The 27,052-nt window shown below is 39.2% G+C and overlaps 1 long non-coding RNA gene across 1 annotated transcript in view; it reads right to left on the bottom strand.

The window, feature by feature from the left end:
- Positions 1 to 8,268: 8,268 nt before the first annotated feature.
- The window catches only part of LOC306988040, a 403,025-nt gene continuing 384,241 nt past the window's right edge, over positions 8,269 to 27,052 (bottom strand). Inside the window, exons 2-3 of the long non-coding RNA XR_013795308.1 lie at positions 9,375 to 9,482; positions 8,269 to 9,190 (exon numbers count right to left, since the gene is read on the bottom strand). This is a non-coding gene — a long non-coding RNA (uncharacterized lncRNA). The remainder of the gene's footprint in view (positions 9,191 to 9,374; positions 9,483 to 27,052) is intronic.

Below are 27,052 nucleotides of genomic sequence, written 5' to 3'. Positions count from 1 at the left end.
TCAAGACCGCTGTCTTGTTCCAGGATGTCGAATGTGTCCATGTAATCAGCTTCGGGCTCTTCAGAAGAGTCTTGATCTGATTCCACTTCCACTTCCTGCTCAGCTACTGTTCGGACGCTCTTGCTTACTGCTCCGCGCTTTGCTCTATCGCTTTTATATTTTTTATATTTTATCTTCTTTTATCAACTAATTTTAACCTCAGCAAATCAGCACAGTGCTCAAACGCTTGGATTACTACAAAAAAGCTGAATTATTTTATTCGATCAGCCTCCCACTGAAAGCTTACATTCCGGGGAAGAGAAAACACAACTGCATAAGGATAAGAGAAAATGGCTCTTCTGGAATCTACTTGCTGCACTAACTGCCACAGACTTTTACAAAGGATTGCAGTTCTTGAAACAAAGTTATTTGCGGGACTACCAAACCAGACGGAACACACAACAGAGCTCCGTCATGGACGCCCTCAGCATACAGCAGGTGAGCCCCATGAATCTACTGCTCCTCAACAGGCTATACTGAGTGTAGAGAAACAAGCCGATCGACTTACAAATCGATGGCACACACAGGGAGCGAGACCCAAAGGCACTCGAGACATCAGATTGTCACGAGTATCACATATTGCCGCAGTAGCATCCTCTACCCCAGATACGGCTCTGACAAGGATTGCAAACACTGGTCTCCTACCACCGCCTATACATCTTGAGAACAGATTTGAAGTATTAATGAATGTAAATGAGGAATCTCCAAACGTGATGAATGTGATCGAACACAGACTGGATAAGCCAGTAGCTAACACTGATGCTAACTGGCGCTCAAGGTCGAGCAGACAGCGGCACTCGACTCTGATAGTAGGAGACTCCATTATCCGACACACTAGTAGCAGGGATACAACTACGTGCTGCCTTCCACAAGCAACAATTTCTGATGTAAACAGGGAACTTGAGAACATTCTGATGAAACATAAGACTGCAAATCGACTCATCATTCATGTGGGGAAAAATGATATTCATAAAGAGCAGTCAGAACTCCTTAAGAAGGATTTCAATGAACTTCTTGAAACACTTAAAAGACTGAAAGTACAAACATTCATCAGTGGCCCACTCCCAGCAAGAGGAACAAACAGGTTTTCACGGTTGCTTGGGCTTAATACATGGCTCCAAAAAACCTGCAATATAAAAGGAGTGAACTTCATTGACAACTTCAATCTTTTCTGGAGTCAGAGGCAACTGTTCCAACAGGACGGCCTCCACCCAAACAAACTTGGTTCAAGAGTGCTAAAGGACAATATCTACTTCTCCCTCAATCATCCTTCTGCAGTGTGTGCCAATCCACTCAACCTGAATGGCACACACACACCTGGACACAGTATGAATGACCACAGGACTTCACTCCAGCACCTGAATGGACATGCGGTTGACACCTCACACAAGGACAATGATAACACCACTCAGCCACAACAACTTCTGCTCACGGACACAATCTCAGCTGAGCCCTGCCCACAGACAGACTGTGACATACTAGAGCTGCTCCAAGATTCAACACCCAAGGACGACTTCCTGGAAAACAGCCAGGGAAACCAGGACAGCATATTACAGCCTCCGATAACACCAGAACAACAACAGCCCCTCTCACCAGACACGCTATCTCTATCTCCAGCATCTCCACTTCTGTGCTTCTCAGAGAGAATGGAAAAACTGGTCTATGCTGGAACCAAACTATCCCACTCTTTTGCAAGCCCCCAGATATCAACCAAAAAACGGCAGGCCCCAAAACCACCAAAGCCTGCGGGCCCCGCTCGCCCTCCCCCTCCTCCTGCAAGAGTTCTTCGGTCTCTGCCACAACGACAGGGGTCACACCCTCCTCCTTCTGCTCGAGGTGAACCAAAAACAACTGATACCAGCTCTCATTGATATGTGCCGGGTCCCCGCTATGATAACAGTAACTTTCTCAAATGTTTACAGAACAAGCGGGAACCCTGTGTGCCTGTATCTTTCTCTATTGTTCGATTACATGATAGAAAGTCTAAGGCCTTCAAAAGCCGTACAGCAAACCCATCTAATCTGGTGCCTATTACACGCCAAACTAAGACTGCTGTGCGGACAAAAAGTAAGACTGTAAAGTTAGCACTCTTAAACATCTGCTCACTTAAAAATAAATCACTTCTAGTCAATGACTTAATAACCACATACAACCTGGATTTTATGTTTCTAAATGAAACTTGGCTAGAAGACAACTGCAGTGCAACTGTCCTCAATGAAACATCCCCTCCTAACTTCACTTTTATGAGTGTCTGCAGAACGGGTAGGAGAGGTGGGGGAGTAGCTGCTCTTTCTAAAGATGTCTATCCATGTAAGCAAATATCATTTGGTAATTACCCGTCTTTTGAATATCTGGGTATTGTGTTAAAAGGTGCTCCACGCATTTTACTAATCATTGTTTACAGGCCTCCAAAATACTCTTCAGCCTTTGCTGAGGATTTTACAGAACTGTTATCAACCATTTCCTCAGAGTTTGACTGTTTTGCTATTGCCGGAGATTTCAACATCCACATAGACAATGCAGAAAACAATATGGCAAAAGAAATCAAAACTGTTTTAAAAACTTTTGATCTGACTCAGCATGTACATGGACCGACACACAATCGTGGACACACTCTAGATTTACTGATCAGTAAGGGTCTAAACATTTCATCGATTGTTATTAAGGATGTAGCACTGTCTGATCATTTCTGTATTTTCTTTGATATATTGATCTCTCCTGCCATTGAAGCTAGATCTGTGCCTGTCAAGAAGAGATGCTTAAATGAGAACACTAGTGTACTATTTATGAAGGCTATATCTTTAACACCAAGCATATCTGCTGACTCTGTTGATTTTCTCCTTGATTCTTTTAACTCAAAAGTTAAAAGTGTAATTGATGATATTGCTCCTGTGAAGGTCAGGAAGAGTGGTAGACAAAAGGCACCATGGAGAAACTCAACAGCAGTGCAAAATATGAAAAGACAATGCAGAAAAGCAGAGCGCATGTGGCGGAAGACAAAACTTGTAGTCCATTATAACATCTACAAAGACACCATCCATGCTTTCAATATGGAACTAGGCAAAGCTAGACAGACTTTCTTCTCAAATATTATTAACAGCAACTTAAACAACACACGCACTCTTTTTGCTACTGTAGAGAGATTAACAAACCCCCCGAGCCAGATTCCCAGTGAAATGCTCTCAGACAGCAAGTGCAGTGAGTTCGCTTCTTTCTTCTCTGAGAAAATCAATAATATCAGAAAGGTGATCAGCACATCCCTGAGTTGCACTGGGGTCAGACAGATCAGACCACAACCTGAGAAAGTAGTTACTATGTCTGATTTCAAAGAAATTGATGGCAAAATTTTGGAAGAAACCGTACAGCACCTTAAAACATCAACCTGCGCCCTTGACGCTCTTCCCACATCTTTCTTCAAAAGTGTGTTAAACAGCTTAGAAGCAGATCTCCTAGAAGTGGTAAATGCCTCACTTCTCTCTGGAAGTTTTCCAAACTCCCTGAAAACTGCAGTTGTCAAACCCCTCCTAAAAAAAAAAGAGTAATCTTGATAAGACTATATTAAGCAATTATAGACCGATCTCAAATCTTCCTTTCATTGGCAAGATCATTGAAAAAGTTGTTTTCAATCAGCTGAACAAATTCTTAAGCTCGAATGGATACTTTGACAATTTTCAATCTGGTTTCCGATCGCATCACAGCACAGAGACAGCGCTCATAAAGATAATTAACGATATTCGCTTAAATACTGATACAGGCAAATTATCAGTGTTGGTACTGCTCGACCTCAGTGCTGCATTTGACACTGTTGATCACAACATACTTCTTGACAGGCTGGAAAACTGGGTGGGTCTTTCTGGGATAGTCCTAAAATGGTTCAGGTCATACTTAGAAGCGAGAGGTTATTATGTGAGTATAGGAGACCATAAGTCTGAGTGGACATCCATGACATGCGGAGTCCCTCAAGGCTCAATTCTTGCGCCACTCCTATTCAACCTGTACATGCTTCCAATGAGCCAAATAATGAGAAAGAACCAAATCTCTTACCACAGCTATGCAGACGACACACAGATCTACTTAGCCCTATCGCCAAACGATTACAGCCCCATTGACTCCCTGTTCCAATGCATTGATGAAGTAAACAGCTGGATGTGCCAAAACTTTCTTCAGTTAAACAAAGACAAAACTGAAGTCATTGCGTTTGGAAACAAAGATGAAGTTCTCAAGGTGAACGCATACCTTCACTCTAGAGGTCAAACAACTAAAAATCAAGTCAGGAATCTTGGTGTGTCTCTAGAGTCAGACCTTAGCTTTAGTAGTCATGTCAAAGCAATAACTAAATCGGCATACTATCATCTGAAAAATATTGCAAGAATTAGATGCTTTGTTTCCAGTCAAGACTTAGAGAAAATTGTGCATGCTTTCATCACCAGCAGGGTGGATTATTGTAATGGACTCCTTACTGGCCTTCCCAAAAAGACCATAAGACAGTTGCAGCTCATACAGAACGCTGCCGCCAGGATCCTGAGCAGAACCAGAAAATATGAACATATCACACCAGTCCTCAGGTCTTTACACCGGCTCCCAGTCACATTTAGGATTGATTTTAAAGTATTATTACTGGTATATAAATCATTTAATGGCCTAGGACCTCAATACATTGCAGATATGCTCACTGAATATAAACCCAACAGATCACTGAGATCATTAGGATCACATCAACTAGAAATACCAAGGGTTCACTCAAAGCAAGGAGAGTCCGCTTTTAGCTATTATGCCAGCCGCAGCTGGAACCAGCTTCCAGAAGAGATCAGGTGTGCTCCTACAGTAGCCACATTCAAATCCAGACTCAAAACACTTCTGTTTAACATTGCATTTACTGAATGAGCACTGTGCCACTGTTCGTCCGACTGTTTGCACTGTATTTTATTTTATTTTTATTTTTTTACTCTAAACTGTTTTAATTATTCTTATTTCTTTTGATTATTTTAATTTCTTCTATGTAAAGCACTTTGAATTACCATTGTGTATGAAATGTGCTATATAAATAAACTTGCCTTGCCTTGCCTTGATTCGGGTTCTGCTTCCTCAGTTTGGCTTTGCTCACCAAAAACACTGAATGCCTTGATAAAGTTTGAGCCGCTGTCTGTTGTAGTTCTTACCACTTTTCCCCTTATTCTGTACTGACAATGAATGTCATCAAGAGTGCCTGCCAGGACATCAAAGGTGTGTGACCCTCTTAATCTCTGGCAAGCAAGTGCGGCGGATCTCCTCTCCAAGGTTTCCTCATCTATCCAATGAGCGGTCACCCCTATGAAATTTTGCTGGTGCGCAGTCCAGCAATCAGTAGTGGTGGCAACATAGCGGACTTTACTGAGGTGTGACAGCAAAGTCTTCTTCAACTGAGTGGCAGCTTCATCAATTCTGGTCCGGAGAGTGGGTCTGGATATGACTTTGCACTGAGGATTCAGTGCAAGTAAAAGTTCTTTAAAAGCAGGTTGTTCAACCAAAGAAAATGGATGAAGACCCTCACAAATGAAGTTGATCATGAGCTTGTCAACCTTTGCGTGTGGCACACGTTTGTTTGCACCCAGTGCAATTACGTCACTTATTTTTGCTTGCTTGGCTGGGATTTCTGGTGGTTCCAGGGTTCGCTTCACAAAGTCACTGAAGGCCTTCAGCTTTGATGGATGTTTTCTCTGTAACCAAAACATTTTCATCATTTAAATCAATGTCATGTTCATTAAACATGCTGAATTTAAAATATTTACATTCATAGATAAAAGGTTTTCTACACACATCACATTTTGTCTTTACATTTCATAGTGCACAATTCTTGCTCACTGAACAATAAGATAAGAATAAGACTATGAAAAATAATGGATTTATAAACATGTCTAAATTAAAAGGGATGGTAGTTTTGAAGTAGGCTTGTAACAGGTATTCAAGCCTAGCCAGTGTATTCACAGTATAATGACAGTATGTCGTCACAATTACAAGTGAACTTAAAACAATCTTCACATTAAAATAAATGTGAAATTTACCTGTGGCCTTCCTACCAGTTTAACAGGTAGGTTACACAGAAATATAAACTGTCTGCACTGCATAAATAATAAATTCAATATAGAATAACTCATTAAAGCTACACTTTTCTCTGTTACCATTGTTCTTTGATGAACTTTAATTACAGAAATCGTTAGTGTCTGTCTGCCGTCACTTTAAGATCTGCGTCTGGATCTGCGTCACGCGCATCTCATTTTCTCCACAACTCTTTAAGTTAATTTAAGACGGGTTTTTTTTTAAACTAATTTAAGACTGCTTAATTCTCTTATGAGAATACTCGACAAAATGGGCATTTTGGCCTAATTCTGTTTTATTGTACGTTCAAACGCGAAGAGAACTAGATTCTGGCGCGTGTCTTTCAGACAAGGTCTGCGTTTGAATCACCTCCTCCTAGTGCAATAGTCAGGGCACTGATCATGGATTTGCCACATTCATGTTCACGATATAGCCTACTGATTTACCAACTAGGAAACTAGGAGCTGATTGAGATGCAACCAGGACAGGGTTCTCTTTCGTCTTGTCGTGCTGAAATGGTTTTTAAAGCATTTGCATGAATAGGAGCGTGATCATAATATAATGCTAGACAAAGGATGATTAAAAAAACGGATGCTGGGTTAATTGCGTTAAATATTTAAATATTTTTCCACATCTCTTTCCACAAAAGGTGGCACAAGACGAATGTGGCGAGCGACATCAAATCAATCAGGGTCAGAAGGAGCGACACCTTCCCTCTGGGCCTCGATTTCTAACTTCCTCCACGCTAGTCGATTTTCAAGTTTATTTTCAAGTGAATAAAGACTTTCTCTTTAATATCCAACTCCCTCAACCGAATCTGCAGCTGCAATGCTTCCATCGACACGGGAGATTGTTTCTCAGGCAAAATGCCCTTACCAATCAAAGTAGTTTGTAAGACGGCCGTCTCTTTGGTGCGTTTCTCAGCAGATGTGAGCTCAATCTCATAAGTTGCAGCCAAATTTAGCAACTGCTCTTTCGAAAATTAACAATAACTCAGTAGAGGGTTTTTTAACGAATGCTTCCTCTGTTGCCATTCTAAATGCGAAAAAAAAAAAAAAAACGCTGAAAGCGAACCAAAAATCACGAGGGGAAAAAAAATAATAATAAACTCACGTAAGCAGTTTTACCTGCGACGAAACTACAGCGTAGCAAATATCTGAAGTGGTCAAACGAAAAGCACAATATAGGCTACAAACGACCACGATTTTTTTTTTTTTTAAATGTCCACCCACAAATTTACTCAACACGCTAGTATAATCAGAATAGGTTACCAGCGCTCACTAAATATGTCACAAGCTATACAACTAAACTAAAGGGTATTCTGATAAGCAAAAATGTTGTCCAGCTTCTCTAACTAACTACACACAAAACCAAAAAAAAAAAACCTAAATATCTACGCAATCTTCAGTGGCTTACTCAGCTCGAGGCTTCCCACCGAGCCCCCTCCTGAGATATCCACCAAAAATAAAATAAACTTTTGACTAAACAAATGAACAGACATTCATAATTGCCCACCAGAATACTCACAAAAATGTTGTAGCCTTCAAAAGTTCCGCAATTCACACTAAACACTAAAGTCCGACTTAATCAAAACTATTAATCCCGGACGAGCCTCCACTATGTTACGGGCGGACGGACACCACCCTTAACATAAAGGAGAGACGCACACAGACCAGCTCGTATCTAAATAAATAGGGGTATGTTTATTAAATAGATCGGTGATCAAATGTTCGGTAGGTTCACAAATAAAGAAATCCAAACGCGGAACGCCTTCGATTCCCGGGGTGGACTGCAAACGCTCTAAAGACAGATAGCACGGCTGTGCATCGACTCTGTTCGCGCCCTCAGGTCTTCTTCTTCTTTGTGCTTATTTGGCGGTTCGCATTCTTAAAAAGAGCATTACCGCCATCTACTGTGGGTAATAGATCAGAGACAAGATACACTACTAGATCACCACTACCAGAACAATCAGGACTCATGCTTTCAATGTTGCTGCGTGTTCAGCTCCTCCATCTACGGCAAAAGTCCATCTCATTCCAAAGAGGGATGCTGTTACAAAAAAAAAAAAATATATATATATATATATATATATATAGTGGTATAATATTTTTAACTGTATAAAACATATTGTATACCTTTATAACCCTTCTATATTCTTTGGATCAAATTGGTTCTTCTTAAAAACTTTATAATTAACCTACCCCCTTCTACTGAATTTAAAATTATCCTTAATGTTAATTGCTGATTACCTTCCACCTGCAGTTCTTCTCTTAGCTTACTTCTTTCTTCTGAATATTTATTACACTTAATTAGTACATGCTCCACTGTTTCTCTTATTCCACACCATTCACACAAACCTGTATGATGTTTCCCTATTATTTCCATTGTGGAATTAAGTCCTGTATGTCCCAATCTTAATCTAGAAATAATACAGTCTTCCTTCCTTCTTTCACTTGACTTCCTTCCTCTACCTACCACTGGTTGTATTGAATGTAAATGTCTACCCTTTTCCTCATTATCCCAGTACATTTGCCAATTATTATTTATCTCCCTTTTAATTATTGATTTGATTTCTAATTTGCTATATTTAATTTCCATATCTATAGTTTCCTTTGCCATAGCCTGTTTTGCTAACTTGTCTGCTGCTTCATTTCCTGCTACTCCAGTATGTGCCGGAACCCATAAAAACTGAACTATCTTATTTTCCTGTTGCATTATGAATAATATCTGTAGGATTTCCAAAACAATATCTTGTCTAGTATCTGATTTCTGAGCTTCCAGGCACATCAAGGCCGAACTTGAATCTGAGCATATTAGAGTTTTACTTAACCCCATTTCATTTATTTTACCAATTGCTACCATAATTGCTATTAACTCTCCTGTAAACACAGATACATGATCCGATATTCTTTCCCCTCTCGCCACTTTCAATCTGGGTATTATGTACGCTACCCCCACCTGTTCCTTTTGTGGATCCTTAGACGCATCTGTAAAAACATGTACATATTGTTCATACTTACTCCCAATATACTCTTTTGTCATCTCTGCCTCCAACATCCTCCGATTTTTATCTTGCCTTGATTCCAATAAGAATAGATCTACATTAGGTTGAGGTAATATCCATAATGGTATTGTTGGTAATATTACTACTGGAATAATACTGTACTCATTTAATTTCATATCCTGAACTAACTCCTTAATAATCCAACCAAAACTGTTAACTTTCCCTTTCCCATGTTCCCAACATGTTTCCAGTATACCCTTTGTTGGATGACTATCCTTCTGCCCTTTTAGATTAACCCAGTATGCCAGTGTCAATTGCTTCCTTCTTAAGTGAATTGGCATCTCCCCCACCTCCACCTGTAAAGCTGAAACAGGAGAGGAAGGATAAGCTCCACAACATATTCTCAACGCTTGTGATTGAATTCGCTCTAACTTTCTTAACTGTGACTTAGCTGCTGTTCCGTATGCAATACAACCATAATCTAATATTGCTCTTATCATTGTTGAATAAATTGTTTTTAATGCCACTCTGTCAGCTCCCCATTCTCGTCCTGAAATACACCTCATCACGTTTAAGATCTTCTTACACTTTCCCTCCATCTTGTTTATATGTACACTCCATGTAGCTTTAGCATCAAACCACATACCTAAAAATCTTATGTCTTTAACTTGTTCTATTTCTTTATTATATAACTTCATCTTTAAATCAATACTTGACCTTTTATTTGTAAAAAATATATATTTAGTTTTCTCCACTGAGAATTTAAAACCCCATTTATAAGACCATTTCTCAACACTTTTTAACACTGATTGCATTTTATTAACAATATACTCTACATTCCTACCTCTAAACCACAGCGCTCCATCATCCGCGAACAATGATTTATTTATATTCTTATCTATTCTTGCAAATACATCATTTATCATAATAATAAACAACAAAGGACTTATAACACTACCCTGCGGAGTTCCATTCTCAATTATTCCTTTCCTTGATATATATTCCCAATCTTTACTTTAATATTTCTTTCCATTAAAAACTCTTTAATCCAATTATATAATGTTCCATCTATTCCAATTTGATCTAATTTGATCAATAAACCTTCCTTCCATAGCATATCATATGCTTTTTCTACGTCAAAAAAAAACTGCTATTAGAGTTTCTTTATTTATCAAAGCTTTCCTTATATCTGATTCCAAATTAATAATTGAGTCCATTGTACTTTTTCCCTGTCTAAAACCATTTTGATATGGGGAAAAAAAATTATTCTTCTCCATATGATACATTAAACGATCTGTAATCATTTTTTCCATTACTTTACCTAAATGTGCTGTTAACGCTATCGGTCTGTAGTTTAGTGGAACACTTGGATCTTTACCTGGTTTTCTAATAGGAATTATTACAGCTTCTTTCCAATTCTTAGGTAACGTCCCTTCTTCCCATACCCTGTTGTAAAACTCTAGAATGACTTTAAGAGATTCTTCACTTAACTTTTTTAACATTATATAGCTAATTCCATCCTGTCCTGGAGTTGACGCTTTTGTATTTTTTAATGCCCTCTTTAATTCTGAATATGAAAAAGGCACATCTAGAATACTATTTGTTACTCTTTTTCCCTAAAATAAATGGATGTTCTTTTAGTAACTTCTCCCTCATTTCCTTACATTCCTTCATCAAATTATTCGAACTATTTATTTTTGAGAATTCTTTTCTAAACATTTCTGCTTTCTCCTCATCACTTATTGCTATCTCTTCCCCACTACTTAACACAGGATACTCATATTCTCTTCTAATGCCACTCATCTTTTTAATCATACTCCATACTTCCCCAATTGGAGTATTTTTCCCAATTTCTTCACAATATGATCTCCAATATTCTTTCTTCACTTCCCTTATTGTTCTTCTAGTTTCTGCTTGTGCCTTTTTATATATTATCATGTTTTCCCAATTGTGAGTTTTCCTTAAAATTTTAAATGCTTTCCTTTTCCTCTTAACTGCTATTGCACACTCCTCATTCCACCATGGAACTATTTTCCCCTCCCTCTTTCCTTTGTTTTTCGGAATGCATTCTCTAGCAGCACTCTGTATCACTGATATTATTTCTGTATATACTCTTTCAATTATTATTCTTTCATTCATCTTGATCATTTCCAATCCTTCCTCACATATTCTTTCAAATTTTTCCCAATCTGCTTTCTCATATTTCCACTTTCCTGTATTTACTTTCTTTATCTTCCTTATCTCATTATTTACAATTGTACTTAATATTGGAAAATGATCACTACCCACTGTACAATTTAATACCTCCCAATTTATTATTCCCCCTAATTCATTAGAAACAATAGTTAGATCAATTGCTGATTTCCTCCCTAAACTTACATCCATACGAGTTTTTGTTCCATCATTTATACAAACTAAATTCTCCTTTTCCATCACCTCTTCAATGACCATACCATTTGTATCTGTCAATAAACCTCCCCATAAAGTATTATGGGCATTAAAATACCCACACCATATTACTCTATTTTCTCTTAATCCTTTTATAGCTCCCATACTTTCTTGTGTTATTTTTTTACACGGATTATAAAAGTTTATTACAACATAATTCTTATTTCCAACCCATATTTCTACTACTATATATTCCATCGTTTCCCCTTTCTCCAAAACTCTATACGGTATTCCCTCTTTTACAAAACTGACACATCCTCCTTTTCCTTCTTCCCGATCTCTTCTCACACTTATGTATCCTTTTAAAACAAATTCTAATCTAGGATTCAACCATGACTCTTGAATACATATCACATCTGGTTTATCTTTCATTTGATTTATATACCCTTTAAATTCTTGTCCATTAGCACACAGGCTCCTAGCATTCCATTGTAATAGAACTAACATACTAGCCTACCCCTAATTCCTGACTTGACTGAGATTCTGTAAGGTTTTTCATTATGTCTTCACATTTCAATCCCTTTATATCTAGAAATCTCTCTGCCGCCTTTACTATTATTTGTAACTTTTCTGTTCTCCTTTCTGTTTGCGCTGTACAATTAATTACTTCCACCATAAAGAGCACAAAATTTCTCTTAGTTACTATTATTGCATCTTCTGGTATTCTACCTTCATCCATTCTTCCTGTACCTTCATTTATTTTCCCATACTCCACTCTTTCAGCACCGCTTTGTCTATATCTGTCATTTACCGCTTTCACAGCTTCAGCATATGTCCCGTTATTCTTTGACTTTTCCTGTTGTACTTCCACAGCCTTTTTCCTCACCTCACAACCTCCATATGCCGCATTATGATTACCTCCACAGTTGCAACACTTCAATCCAACTCCCTCTCCACACTTCCCAAATTCATGCTCTCCTCCACAACGCGCACACCTCATTTTAGCCTTACACACTAATGCAGTATGACCATAACGTTGACAAATTATAACACCTCAAAGGAGGGGCCATATACTGCCTTATCGGGTAACTGATATAACCCAATTTAATCCGATCTGGTACTACTTTTTCCTCCAATTTTAGACGTACTGACAAGCTATCCATTCTTCTACCTTCTCTGCTCATTTGAAGTCGGCCTGCTTCTATGACCTTTGCCCCCTCTAGATTATCTTTTAATTCCTCCATCGTAACTCCTAACGGAATTCCATTTATTACTCCGTACATCCATGACTCTTGTCCTACAATCTTGTAACTCATTACTATCTTTTTCCCAATTGTCTTTCATTTTATGGTTTTATTTTTTTGTTCTTCATTTCTACATGCAATCATTAAAGATCCATCTTGTAGCACTTTTGCAAAGGCTATCTCTCCTACCAGCTTTTCCTTTTTTTGTTACCCTTCTTTCCTGTTCTGGCCATATCCCATCCTACCTCCATATCTGCCTCCTCTTCACCTGTTTCTCCCATTCTTAGAGTCTCTGATCCATTCCCGGTTCGATTTCCTTGATTCCTCGTATTATACGTATTCTTTGACTTATTTGAATTGGCCGCCATACGCCGCCACTCAAAGTGTCAACAACCGCTCTCCAAGAAACAAGGCAACCAAGCACGTGACTAACCCTCCCCATCCTAAACACAGTTCAATGAAAACTGCCAACTTAAATAGGGCAAAATACAGGTGGAACACATTAACTTGATTAGCAGTCATAACTAAAGAGTTCACAGCAGGTAGTGCCGCCTAGTGGTTTGGAGAGTCATTGCAGGAAGAGTCTTACACAGATCAAGCTTGAATTCAGCAATAAACTGTTATTAGTGTGATTTATTAAATATAACAAAATAAATATGAAGCTCCTATACTCAACCGCATTAGTTTGAGTGTGACATTAAATATTACAGTAAAATGATCTTATTTTAGTTATTGTTCCATATATAAATCTATTTCTCTTTTCATTCATCATCATTTGTAATGCTGCAGAATATTATTAATGTCACGTTTAAATGAATAAAAGTATTTTAGTGAAGCTTCATCAAACCAACATCGAGTGATTTGAAAAATTCTGTTTTCAGTGTTTGGAGTTACAGTTCAAATATCAGTGAACGAGGGAGATTCAGTCTCTCTAAACTCTAATCTCACTGAAGTGAAGGATGATGATGTGATTCTGTGGAGATTTGGAAATAATAACACTTTAATAGCAGAAATCAATAAACGGTTCGACAGATTCACTGTATATGAAGATGTTCTTGATGGGAGATTCAGAGACAGACTGAAGCTGGACAATCAAACTGGATCTCTGACCATCACACACACCACAACTGAACATGCTGGATATTATAAACTACAGATCAACAATGAGATCAAGAGATTCTTTCTCTCTGTCAATGGTGAGTTCAACACCGGTTACACCTTTTTTATAATGACAACATTTAAATGAATTCATACACCATTTGTTTTTAGTTTGTGTTGGTTTAAGGTATTGTTTATTTCAAATTTTATTTCAGTCTTTAATTTAATAAAAAATTATAATCTGTTTTTCTGTGACAAACCGTTTCTGTTTGTTCTGTGTGTGTGTGTTTGATGATTCAGTTGAAATATCAGTGATGGAGGGAGATTCAGTCACTATAAACTCTGGTCTCACTGAAACGAAGGATGATGATGTGATTCAGTGGAGGTTTGGAGATGAAAACACTTTAATAGCAGAAATCAATGTAACGGCCGACAGATTCACTGTATATGAAGATGTTCTTGATGGGAGATTCAGAGACAGACTGAAGCTGGACAATCAAACTGGATCTCTGACCTTCACACACACCACAACTGAACATGCTGGATATTATGAACAACTGATCAACGGTGTGAGAAGAAACAGGTTCAGTCTCATTGTCTATAGTGAGTTTATTATTGGTTCCCTTTATTTGTTAATCACTTTGCAGTAGAAATATCCTAAATTTTAAAAAAGAGTTTTTCAATTTCAAAATGGTAAAATCTATTTGGCATTTGCTTTTCAAACTTCTGAACGCTTTTCTTTTGTTTAATTATTCTGATACTGGCATCTCTGTGTAATTTATTTTATAATTCTGAAAATCACAATCACTCCCTCAACAGAAAGTATGATTTACTGTGATGTTTCTAATCTTTCTCAGCTCGTCTGCCTGTTCCTGTCATCATCAGTAACTCTTCACACTGTTCTTCATCATCATCAAATTGTTCATTGGTGTGTTCATCAGTGTTGAATGTGTGTGAAGCGACTCTCTCCTGGTACGCAGGACTCAGTGTATTGTCCAGCATCAGTGTGTGTGATCTCAGCATCAGTCTCTCTCTACCTCTGGAGGTGGAATATCAGGATAAAAACACCTACAGCTGTGTGCTGAACAATCCCATCAGCAACCAGACCACACATCTGGACATCCACACACTCTGCCACACATGTGCAGGTACGACAATATTAATATTAGTGTTTATTTATTGAGTTGATCATGAAGACTTTCAATGGTGATCTGTGATAAAACAAATGGTCAGCATTCTATTATTATTCAGCAAGGAGCAAACCATCCAGATAATAACAAAAGTCCAAGCCACAAGCAAACAGGGAAATCCAGGGAGACAGGCAGAAGATAAAGACCATGAAACAGAAACCAGAAAAAGCGCTCAGAAACGCAGTGTGTAACATCAACAAGACTTCACAAAGAGTAAACCAGGTATATATAGACAGAGTTAACAAGGGTAAATGAGAAAAAGCTGAAACTAATCAGGGATAATGAGTCTGGGCAAAGGATTCTGGGAAATGTAGTTCATGGTGGAATGACACTGGTCTGGGGAGGAGCGCCCTCTGGTGGATATCCTGGGCGCTCCAGCTGGTGACAGTCGGCATACATCAGATTATTTATCATATTTCTATACATACATATATAACATCAGCCTTTCAGCCTGAAATGAAACATATACAATTAGATTTGTACTGTAACCCACAATAGAATGGAAAAAAAAACAGAAAATGTAAAATTAATTTAAATGTAAAACATCGAAATACTACTAACTGTGAAGTTCTCTTATCACTACTGACACTAATAATGTTTCTCTCAGTGTCAGGGTCTACAACAGGGCTGATCTCCGCTGCCGCCGCTGGATCTCTGTTCATTGTTGCTGCAGTCGTTGGGATCTTCTGCATCTGCAAGAAATGTAGAAAAATTGATCAAGAAGGCAAGTGTTAAATTATAAACGCTATTGAATTTGTAAAAGTAATTAGTGTTATAACAAATAATAAAATACTTTAATAGTGTAGTTCCCTTTACTATTCGTTTTAATTTTGACCCAGAGAGGATTTTCTTTTTCCTGAAAATGCTATTTAATGTTATCACATTGGACAAACTACAAAGGGAAGCCACAGTAATGTCAGCTTTTTTTAGGCTGGAGCAATAGATAGACTGTAGCCAGGATAGTCTGGGACAATCGGGAAACGATTGTTCCTGCATCGTAGTCGTTGACCGTGCCACACTACCCCCAGAACGTAGTTCTCTGCTGGGGAGATATGAGCTTTTTTGGAATAGAGCCTCAACCCCAAGCACCTTATATGGAGAAGAATGACATCTCGATGCCGAACTGCCCTGGACTGGGTTATCTTTAAAATGGAGAACCCCGCCCCACAGTCGAGCGTAGTGAGAGAGGAAGAACTTTGAACAGATTTTGGCACTTAACTGCCTCCATACTGCAAAATCTCTTCATGCACTTGCGAGAAGAAAGGCACGCGTCGCGCCCGAGCCCGAAACCAATCATCCAATCAGAATGAGTCTTAGTGCACAGCAACCCGGGCAAGCATGGCTGTCAACTCTAAAATCCGATTCTGCATGAGCAAACACAGTCGAAGCGGGAAGCTCCGCGTCATCCTCCTCTCCAGAGGGCAGTAGCCTTCTCATCGATGCAGTTATCGACATCTGACCCTCATCTGGAGCAGCGAATGACGCTCTGGGTTCTCGTGACAACCCACACTATCAGCTGACAGCTCACCAGCACAAGACACTCTGAGGAGTTGAGAGATCTTCGGGGTTTCCCGGCAGAAAGCTCTCACTATAGCCCTCGGTCTCCCAAAGTGTTGAGCAGAAACTTTGGCTGAGCTTTTACACACAAGTGGCGGCTGGGCAACAACATAGGGGACTCAAGCCTTTACGAGAAAGGAGAGTCGCGACCCGCGTGCCGACGTGGTCATGTACCCATGCGAGAACATGAACCACCCACGGACACCGTCTCAGCATGCTTACGTCCAGGCATGTGAGACAGCGATCGTGGCCGTCAGATAGGGGCAGAAAACGGCATCCAGAAATGCAATGCCAGAGAGGCGTCTTTAAAGGGTAACTAAACCCCTGGTCAGAGCCTGACTCCACCCACTGGCAATATTTGAAAAATGCTGGAAAAGTGGGCAGAGCCCAGTGGAGGGGGGCGTGGTCTCTCTGTTGGCAAGGGCGTGGTTAGCTGGTACCCTCTTACATCACAGGGCCCCACAACTTCCAATAGGAAAAATCGACTGCAATAGCCACCGTTCAACCTGAAGAGGGCAGCACTCAGACGTTTTTACACCAAATCTTGTAGAATATACCTGTATGTCCAGTTAGGTGTGATTCGGCATGCAAATCTCGCTGGCTAATGTCCATTGGCCTGTTCTGTTACCACTTGGAGGTTAAATTGGGCTCCCCCCTAATTCTTGGTCCGGTTCCCACAACGCGATGTCATCTGGTCCTCCACTAGCTGGGCGATCTTCTCCGTGGTGCCTGGCGGTGGCGCTGGATAGCCCTCGGTGGACTGGATAGCCCTCCGGTCACGGTTATTACAGAATAATAAGAGATTGACAAGCAATTTTTAATTTTTTTTAAGTCATTTAATTTTTTACTTTTTCTGCACAGTCATCTTAATTTTTTTTTTATAGCGCTTTAAACAATACAGATTGTTTAAAAGCAGCAAGGGTTATAATAAAAGGGGTTAATGGAAAGATCACTGAATAGTATGATAGATGTTGGGTTTGGCAGTTATTTGAATTATCTGCAAAGAATGTCTTTCTGAATGTGTGTTCAAACTTGACCCTGCTAGTGACCCGTGAGTGAAAGTCAAAGTGAATCGATTTGTTAATGTAATGCAGCAATGTGAGCTTTAACACAGTAACTTTGACAGCCATATATATATATATATATATATATATATATATATATGATATATGATAACGTATAGTTAATAACATTCAGTTTTGTTGTTTTAATCCACCTATTTATTACATCTTATCGTTGAAACAGTTGAGACTCATGAAGAAGAAATCATTTACATCGTGCCAACCTTCTACAAAAGAAAAGCACAGAAACTGGTAAGATCATTTATTACTAATTCATGTCTGTGTATTATTTCAGCAGTGAGTGTGTGTGATAGATCATCATACAGACAAAACACAAACCATCACCATATTAGATATAAAGATTAGCATTCAGTGAGAGAAACATATGCCATAATACTCACGACACCTATTCTATGTATCTAAAGAGTAACAGATCAACAGTTAAAGGGGTCATGAACTGCCTTTTTTATTATTTTGTACTGTTCTCTGAGGTCCACTTATAATGATATGTTTACATCTTAATTTAGAAGTAATAGGCTATTTTCTGTCCTGTCTTGACCCACTCATGGAAACACACGGTTTGAATAGGCGTCCGGATTGTAGACTCGGAAGTGTGGAATTGTTTTTAAAACTTCCGATGTTGAGAAACGGCAGCCGGTAAAATTCAGCCAGACAAGTTAAAAACGCATACACACTCAGTACAGGTCAAACGATCGGTAATAACGGTAATAGTGACCACGTAATAAAAACAGTAACTCACAGTGTGCTGCCATATTACTGTCGGATCCAAAATACTCGGTGCAGCATCGTCTTTTAATATCAATCTTTCTGAAAATCCTGCGTTGAATTGTGCCTTGTTTGGAAATGAAATGAATCCTGGTGAAATTAAGTACATAAAAAAAAGAACCAAGTTCTTACTGATGCGGACTGGAACTTCATTAAAAATAAAGTGAATCCACTCCTTCCTAATGTTGGGATCAGAAGGTAATGCAAAGGCTGTGTTGTTTCACAGCGTCTTTCTGTCTTCGAGGCCATCTTTACCGTTTGGTTTCTGCTTGACCAATGTGTCTCTCGTTATTTACATGGCATGCGGGAACCAGTGGGCGGGGCTTATTGCTAAATAAGCAAGAAACAGGCGTTGATCTTCTTCTCCAGAGGCGGTGTTTAGCTGCCCTACTACATAATAAAGTAGCATAGTCCACAATCAGTCGTTCAGATGGATTTGCTTCAATATAAGCTGTTTTTAGACCAACAAGAACGTTTGAGTTCTGAAACTTACAGGATGTTTTTATAGTATAATGACTTCTTATGTGACCCTGGATCACAAACCCAGTCACATGTCGCACGGGTATATCTGTGGCAATAGCCAACTATACATTGTAGGGGTCAAAATTATATCGTTTTTCCTTTTATGCCAAAAATTATTAGGATTTTATGTAAAGATCATGTTCCATGAAGATATTTAGTAAATTTCCTACCGTAAATATATAAAACATGTATTTTTGTGAGTGAATGCAGCACAATCGTGAACATAAATGCACAACTTTAAAGGAGATTTTCTCGATTTTTTTACACCTCAGATTCCAGATTTTCTAATAGTTGTATCTCGGCCAAATATTGTCCTAATAAACCACACATCAGTGGAAAGGTCATTTATTCAGCTTTCATGTGATGTATAGATTGCAATTGAAAAGAAAATGGACCCATGTGACTGGTTTTGTGGTCCAGGGTCACATATGTTAATAGATCAAGGGAATTTTGATTTCTCATTTCATGACCCCTTTATGAAATATTTCCTGTGTCAGTTTATGACATCACAGTCCAACACAATTCTGTCTATCTGTCATTTGAATTGGATTTTTTTAAGCAAGTATTATTTTGCATGCATTAAAAAACAAACGAAAGTAAACAATGTTTTGTGACACAGTTGAGGCTGGCTTTATATCTGCATATTGTAAAATGATTTCAAAGACATGCATGCATTTATTATAATATATTGTTTTGTTTTTGACAGGATGATAAGGAGGAGGATCATGTGGTGTATGCGCCGATCGCCAACAGAAAATGATCAGACTTCAAGAACCCGAGCAGCGGTGTGATCGCTTTCACAGGAGCCGCTGTATTTCCTCTTGAGTTTTGAGTTTTGGGATTGTTGAAGTGTGATATTCAGGGACGGACTAATGAAACTCTCTCTTAAAGAATGTGCTTCTACTGTAATAACAACTACAGTTAACTACAAAAGTGACAAGATGGCGCCATTGTGTGTGGCTTGCCGTCTGTCTCTGTCATTACTGTGTGCGTTTATGCTGTTTGTTCTGATTTTTGCTCGGAATGTCGACTCTCTACTGGTGTATGATCGCCAAACACTACTGGATCTGCAATTTTCCGCCAAACATATAGTAGAATGGGATGATGGTGGACGTGAAACTCTGCCCCCGCTCCTGGCGAGGCTTCCGGCTCACCTTTGGCGCGCCCTGGCGCCTCGGCGCGAGCGCCGACGAAAACGCCCCCGGAGAAAACGCAGCGGCCGGCTGGTGAGGATGAAGGCCCGTCTTGCTTGTTGTTCCACGCCTGTTTGGACTGAGCTTGGAGCCGGGCCAAGCCTCGTTATTCCTCGACGCTCGCTGGACCCTGTCAATGCCTGGCTGATACCTGTCGTCGGCCCGGAAGAAGTGTTCCAGCCCCGTGCCCCCTGCTCTCCTCATCCCCGCTGGCGCGGAGTGAATCACAGCAACTTGCGGTCTCTGTGTCGGGTTTCGCGGACATCCAACGCCGCTGACCCGCCGGTTCCTGCCAGGTTTGGCCTGGTAAATGCTAGATCTCTAACAAACAAGACTTTTGTCTTAAAGGATTTGTTCACGTCCCAAAGATTGGATTTCCTCTGCGTAACTGAGACATGGACTGATGGTGAGTCCAGCGCTTTCACTGAATTGCTACACCGTGATTGTTGCTACTTTAACTCCCCGCGAAAATCTGGCAGAGGAGGAGGAATAGCGACTGTTTATAAGAGTCATTATAAATGTAAGCAGATATTGTTGTCATCCTCATTTAGCAGCTTTGAGCTGAGTTTATTTGAGATCGGACGTTCTCACATAGTGTTGTGTGCTGTGGTCTATCGGCCCCCTAAGTACAATAAGGATTTTTTAAATGATTTTTCTGATTTTCTGGTTGAAATCATGCCTAAATATGATCGTGTTCTTATTGTTGGGGATTTTAATGTTCATGTGTGTTGTCCTGATAAGCCAATGGCAAAGGGTTTTTTAAACCTCATTGATTCTTTTAACCTTGTGCAATCTGTGTCTGGACCCACACAAGAGCATGGACACACACTTGATCTTGTTTTATCATACGGCTTGCCTGTTTTTAATCTAGAGATATGTGATGCAGTGTTTTCTGACCATATGCCTGTATTATTTGAGACTGCTCTTGCCTGTCATACAGTTAAACCTCGCGCTGCTGCACGGCGCTGTCGCATGATTAACCCTTCCACTGCTGTTCAGTTCTCGGCTGCTTTCATTCAGAACTCCATTCCTGAGTCTGTATTGCACACAGAAGAGCTTAGCTCATGGTTTCACTCCACCTGCCGAACTGTTTTAGACACTGTGGCTCCATTAAAATCTATGCAGCCTAAAACTAAATCCGAGCCCTGGCTAAATGACATGACTCATACTGCCAGACGTGAGTGCCGTAGAGCTGAGCGTAAGTGGAAGAAGGACAAATTGCAGGTGTCTCTTCTAATGTTAAGGGATTGCTGGCGTCATTACCAGAAAACTGTAAAAGAGGCTAAAAGAAAACATTTCTCAGATATTATTCTGTTAAATTGTCACAAGCCTCGTGTTTTGTTTAACACCATTGACTCGCTTTTAAATGCCCCGCAGACTGCTTGCGTAGAGGCATCCCCTGCTATGTGTGAAAACTTCCTTTGCTTTTTTATTGATAAGGTCACTTCTATTAGGTCTCAAATTTCATCTTCAGCTTCTGACCCTTCCATCTCTGTCCCCTGCTCTGCTGTCTTCGATCACTTTGAGCCGGTGACTTTTTCCTTTTTAGAGGAGGTTGTTGGTCACTTGAAGCCTGCTGGTTCTCCAGATGATGCTGTTCCCCCTCGACTTTTTAAGGAGGGTTTTCCCACTGTAGGGCCATCTGTTGTTGCAGTCATAAATAGTAGTCTGACCTCGGGTGTGGTTCCTGAAATTTTAAAACATGCGGTAGTTCAACCCCTGATTAAAAAACCTGCTCTCGATCCGGCAGTTCTAGCAAATTTCAGGCCTATTTCCAAATTGCCTTTCCTTTCAAAAATTTTGGAGAAGATTGTGCACAGTCAATTGTTGTCCTTTTTGGAAGAACATAATATATTAGAGGTTTTCCAGTCCGGTTTTAAATCCTTGCACAGTACCGAAACCGCACTTTTAAGAGTTTTTAATGATGTCCTTTTAGCTACGGACTATGGCGACTGTGTTATCCTTGTGCTTTTAGGTCTAACTGCGGCTTTTGACACGGTGGATCATGAAATATTGATTTCACGTCTAAGGCAGTGGGTGGGCATCAGGGGCTTAGCACTGGAGTGGTTTAGGTCGTACTTAGCAAATCGGACTTTCTGTGTTAGCCTAGGTGACTCTGTATCCTCCTCTGCTCCTCTATTGTGTGGGGTCCCGCAGGGTTCAGTCCTCGGCCCTCTACTTTTCTCTCTCTATCTGCTTCCACTTGGTTCCATACTTAGAAAGTACGGCATTTCATTCCACTGTTATGCAGATGACAGTCAGATTTATGTACCTCTTAAAAAGAAAAATGATAACTCTTTTGGAATACTTCTAAATTGTCTTGATGACATAAAGGCCTGGATGGCTCTGAACTTTTTAAATTTTAATGATAAAAAAACAGAAGTGATGGTTTTTGGAGGCACCGCTGGGAAAGCGCCACTAGATCTGGGCTCTTTGGCACCCTGTATTAAACCTTGCATCACAAACCTAGGGGTAAAAGTAGATCCTGAGCTAAAATTTGACAGTCAGATCAAGGCTGTTGTCAAATCAAGCTTTTTTCATTTGAGGCAGCTGGCCAAAATAAAGCCAATTCTGTCAAGACAGCTTTTTGAAACTGTAATCCACGCCTTTGTTACTACTCGGCTGGACTACTGTAATTCACTGTATGTGGGGATTAGTGGGTCCTCCGTAACCCGTCTTCAGATGGTACAAAATGCAGCAGCACGTCTTTTAACGGGCACACGTAAACATGAGCACATTTCCCCTATTTTAGCATCGCTGCACTGGCTGCCTATTCAATTCAGGATCCGTTTTAAAATTCTGTTATTTGTTTTTAAATCACTAAACGGTCTTGCCCCGCCATACCTCTCTGAGCTTTTACACTATTATAAACCCGTCCGCTCTCTCAGGTCAGATGACCAGCTGCTCCTGAGTGTGCCTACAACTAAGCGTAAGCTCAGAGGGGACCGTGCATTTGCTGTGTCTGGCCCAAAACATTGGAATGATCTGCCTCTGCACGTTAAACAGGCCGCTTCTTTATCTGTCTTTAAAACCCGTCTTAAAACACATCTTTTCTCTTTTGCCTTTAATACCTAGTAAGATGTCGATTTTATTACTTGTTTGTTTTAATTAAATTATTGTGTGGTTATTAATTGCACGTTATATTTTTCTTTCTTTTTGTTATTTTTTTCTGTACAGCACTTTGGTCAACTTTGGTTGTTATAAAGTGCTTAACAAATAAAGTTTGTATGGTATGGTATGTAATACCAGGACTTTTAACAAATTATCCAAATCTTGTGGCCCACTGGAGCTTTTTCATGTTTGAGTTTTTAAAGGGCCCCTTTTTAAGAAATCCACAAAAGAACAACAAACAAGAAACATTTTATTAAATATTTAAAAAAAAATAAAAAAAAATGTATCAAGCCTGTTTATTTCTGCTTGATTTACACTAGTTTGGACTTAAACTTTGTTCACTCTTTGTGTGTTTTGCCTTGCTTCAGACAAAGCTGTTTGCTGATCGCCTGAACTTTGCCTGTTCCTGGTTTTGAGCTTTCATTCAGGGCCAGACTTCATTTAAAAATGTAAGATCAGATAAAGCTTGTTGATTTGTGTGATGTAAAAGAGGAGTGTAAACTGTGAGAGAGGTCAGGGGAGGATTCACACACAACCAGATAAATATCTCAGTTCAGTCTTTCTGATCAATCTGAGTGTTTAGACATTAAGAGTTACTATCGTCGGCTTTCCAGTGAACCGATGAAGAAAATGATTCTCAAAATAGTTTTGCTCTGTTTGTGTTTGTGGCGTCTGGATGGTGAGTTTAAATGTGTTTTTATGTTTTAACCCTTGTGCATTGTTCAAATTCTCATCCTTTCGTTATGTTCGTGGCTGAAAACAGCCACTACTTTAAACTGCTGTAAAAATTGATCAGATAAATATTTTTTTGCAATTTTTTTTGCATAAATCTATTAATCAACCTCAGTCCTGTTCAAAACTACAAAATGTTTTAAAAAAAAATATCAAGATTTTAACTCTTTAATTGCCAAATTCATAAATTATGTCACTGATTTTTTTTTTTTTGGTGGGGGGGGGCTTGACACAAAATTACTTATTTTCAATATAAAATGTGATTGTGGACTGGATTTTTTTTAACCTTTTATCACAGTCTTGGACATGTCAAAGATTAGAAACAACATTGGTTTTGATGCATTGTTAGTTTTTGTGCAGCATCAGATTTTAACTTTTTCTCTAGAAATAACTTTTTCTCTACCCTAGAAAAAGGGTAGCCTTCCTGTAGCTCAAACAGTAGAGCATTGGCGCTTACAACATCAAGGTCATGGGGTCGATTCCCAGGGAAAGCAAGAATTGATAAGTATGTAAATGTGTAGCTTGAAATGCAATGTAAGTCGCTTTGGATAAAAGCGTCTGCCAAATGCATAAATGTAAATGTAAATGTTTTCTCCCTCATTTACTGTTCGTGGCTGTTTTTGCCCCATTGACTTCCATTATAACCACATTTTTTGATTGCAAAGCCATGACACCATTTAATCATGCATTTTTGATTGTTGGTGGTTTTCCCTGTTGGGAAGAGGTACAATTTTTTATTTTTACTGTTGATAACCAGGTGGCACCATTAACCCTTTAGATAGGCCTGTGCAAAAAAAAGCTTAGTTTCTGGCTTTTACATGGAGTTATATGGAGTATAATAGCATAATAAAGTGTGTGTGTGTGTGTGTGTGTGTGTGTGTGTGTGTGTGTGTGTGTGTGTGTGAGAGAGAGAGAGAGAGAGAGAGAGAGAACTCACCTTGATGCGTCTGAGAAAATCAAAATATGCACCTCAGCTCTCAGAACTACATGGAGTAAACAAAAACAAAGTAAGTGTATTTATGCATCTGCTGCCTTTTGATGGTGAGAAATGCAGACTAAACAAAAACTAAGCAAGTGGATTTGAACACTTGCATGCAAGCCTGCTGGTCATTTGATGGTGAGAAGAGCAGCAAGCAACATGAGAAAGGGCTTGACTTGTAGTGAAGTTTTAGAGATGAGTATGCAGCCTGACCCTCCAGCGAGCGGCAGGATGTGTTGTCTTCTCCCGCTGACACCACAGACTCAGGAGAGGCAGATCCTGATTTGGATGTGGCACCCTCATCATCCTCTCTAGCTTCCACTGAAGGCGAGGGGGATTCGGAGGATCCTGGGTCTGGGTGGATTGGGAGAAACGGCGAAGTGTGGTTTTCCACCAACGCGGAGACAACTCCCTTTCTTCAGCCTACCCTTCAATGGGGCAAAAACAGCCACGAACAGTAAATGTGGGAGAAAAAGTTAAAATCTGATGCTGCACAAAAACTAACAATGCATCAAAACCAATGTTGTTTCTAATCTTTGACATCTTTGACCAAAAATTCAGTCCACAATCACATTTTATATTGAAAATAAGTCATTTTGTGTGTGTTTTTTTTCCCAAATCAGTGACATCATTTATGAATTTGTCAATTAAAGAGTTAAAATACAGATTTTTTTAAACATTTAGTAGTTTTGAACAGGACTGAGGTTGATTAATAGATTTATGCAAAAAAAAATGTAAAAAAAAAATTATCTGACACATTTTTACAGCAGTTTAAAGTAGTGGTTGTTTTCAGCCACGAACATAACGAAAGGGTAGTGAATTTGCCCACAGTGTACTGTTATGTTTTTGAAAAATTTCAAAGCATGTGTATCAAAATAAGATTTGTCACCAAAAATCATTCCATTTGCTGAAACACAGAGAAAGTTATGGCCAAAATAAGACTAAAAAATACCCTATAGTGGCTGAAAACAGCCACAACAGCACATAAGGGTTAAGTTGTTTCTGTTCTGATGTGATAAATTACTGGTTAAGTTACTGGTAAATGTGTCTTTACTGGTTAAATTAGTCAGAAATGATTTACATTCACTGTTATTCTCGTATAGAAACAAATAATGTGTGATTTTGCTGAGAGATAACTCTCTTATTTGAGATTAAAGACGATCTTAATGCAGTTATTGATTATATAAAACCATTTAACTATTTCTCATTTTCATTCATCATCTTTTGCAGAATATTAATCACTTCACATTTACATGATTAAAAGCATTTTAGTGAAGCTTCATCAAACCAACATCAAGTGATTTTAAAGCTTTAATCTGTGAAAAACTCTTTTCTTCAGGAGCGTTTGGTTATGATGAAGTGAAGTGCGTGACGGAGGGAGATTCAGTCTCTCTAGACTCTGGTCTCACTGAAATGGAGGATGATGATGTGATTCAGTGGAGATTTGGAGATGAAAACAATTTAATAGCAGAAATCAATGTAACGGCCGACAGATTCACTGTATATGAAGATGTTCGTGATGGGAGATTCAGAGACAGACTGAAGCTGGACAATCAAACTGGATCTCTGACCGTCACAAACACCACAACTGAACATACTGGAGATTATAATCTACAGATCAACAGTGTGATCAAGAGTTTCAGGCTCTTTGTCTTTGGTGAGTAAACCTTTTGAGTGATACGGTCCCACATATGAGATCTGCAATGTTCAGTGACGTCACATGACTGTCAGAAACTGTTCAGACGATTTGAACTGCGGCGCAAACAAACATGGCGGCGTCCATCTTACATTTTAAATCAAGATCATGACCAGCATGACGGATCGCCATGGAAACAATAAGCGGGAAACGTTATAAAATAAATGCCTTGAAAAAACTCACCCAGTCAGAATCTCGCGTGAAAGGGTTAAATAGCCGATCGGTTTCTCCTGTTTTTAATGACAAAATTAAATTAAACTCCATATTTTCTTTTCATTGTTTATGATATTGTTTATTTCAGTCACTCTAAACTCTGATAGTAATAGTAGTTTATAGTAATCATCAGGATCTTGAAATGTATGTGATGTTTGATAGAG

This window comes from Phoxinus phoxinus (assembly GCF_949152265.1).
Source record: "Phoxinus phoxinus genome assembly, chromosome: 20".
NCBI classification, from domain to species: Eukaryota; Metazoa; Chordata; class Actinopteri; order Cypriniformes; family Leuciscidae; genus Phoxinus; species Phoxinus phoxinus.
This window is presented reverse-complemented; position numbering and strand designations above follow the sequence as displayed.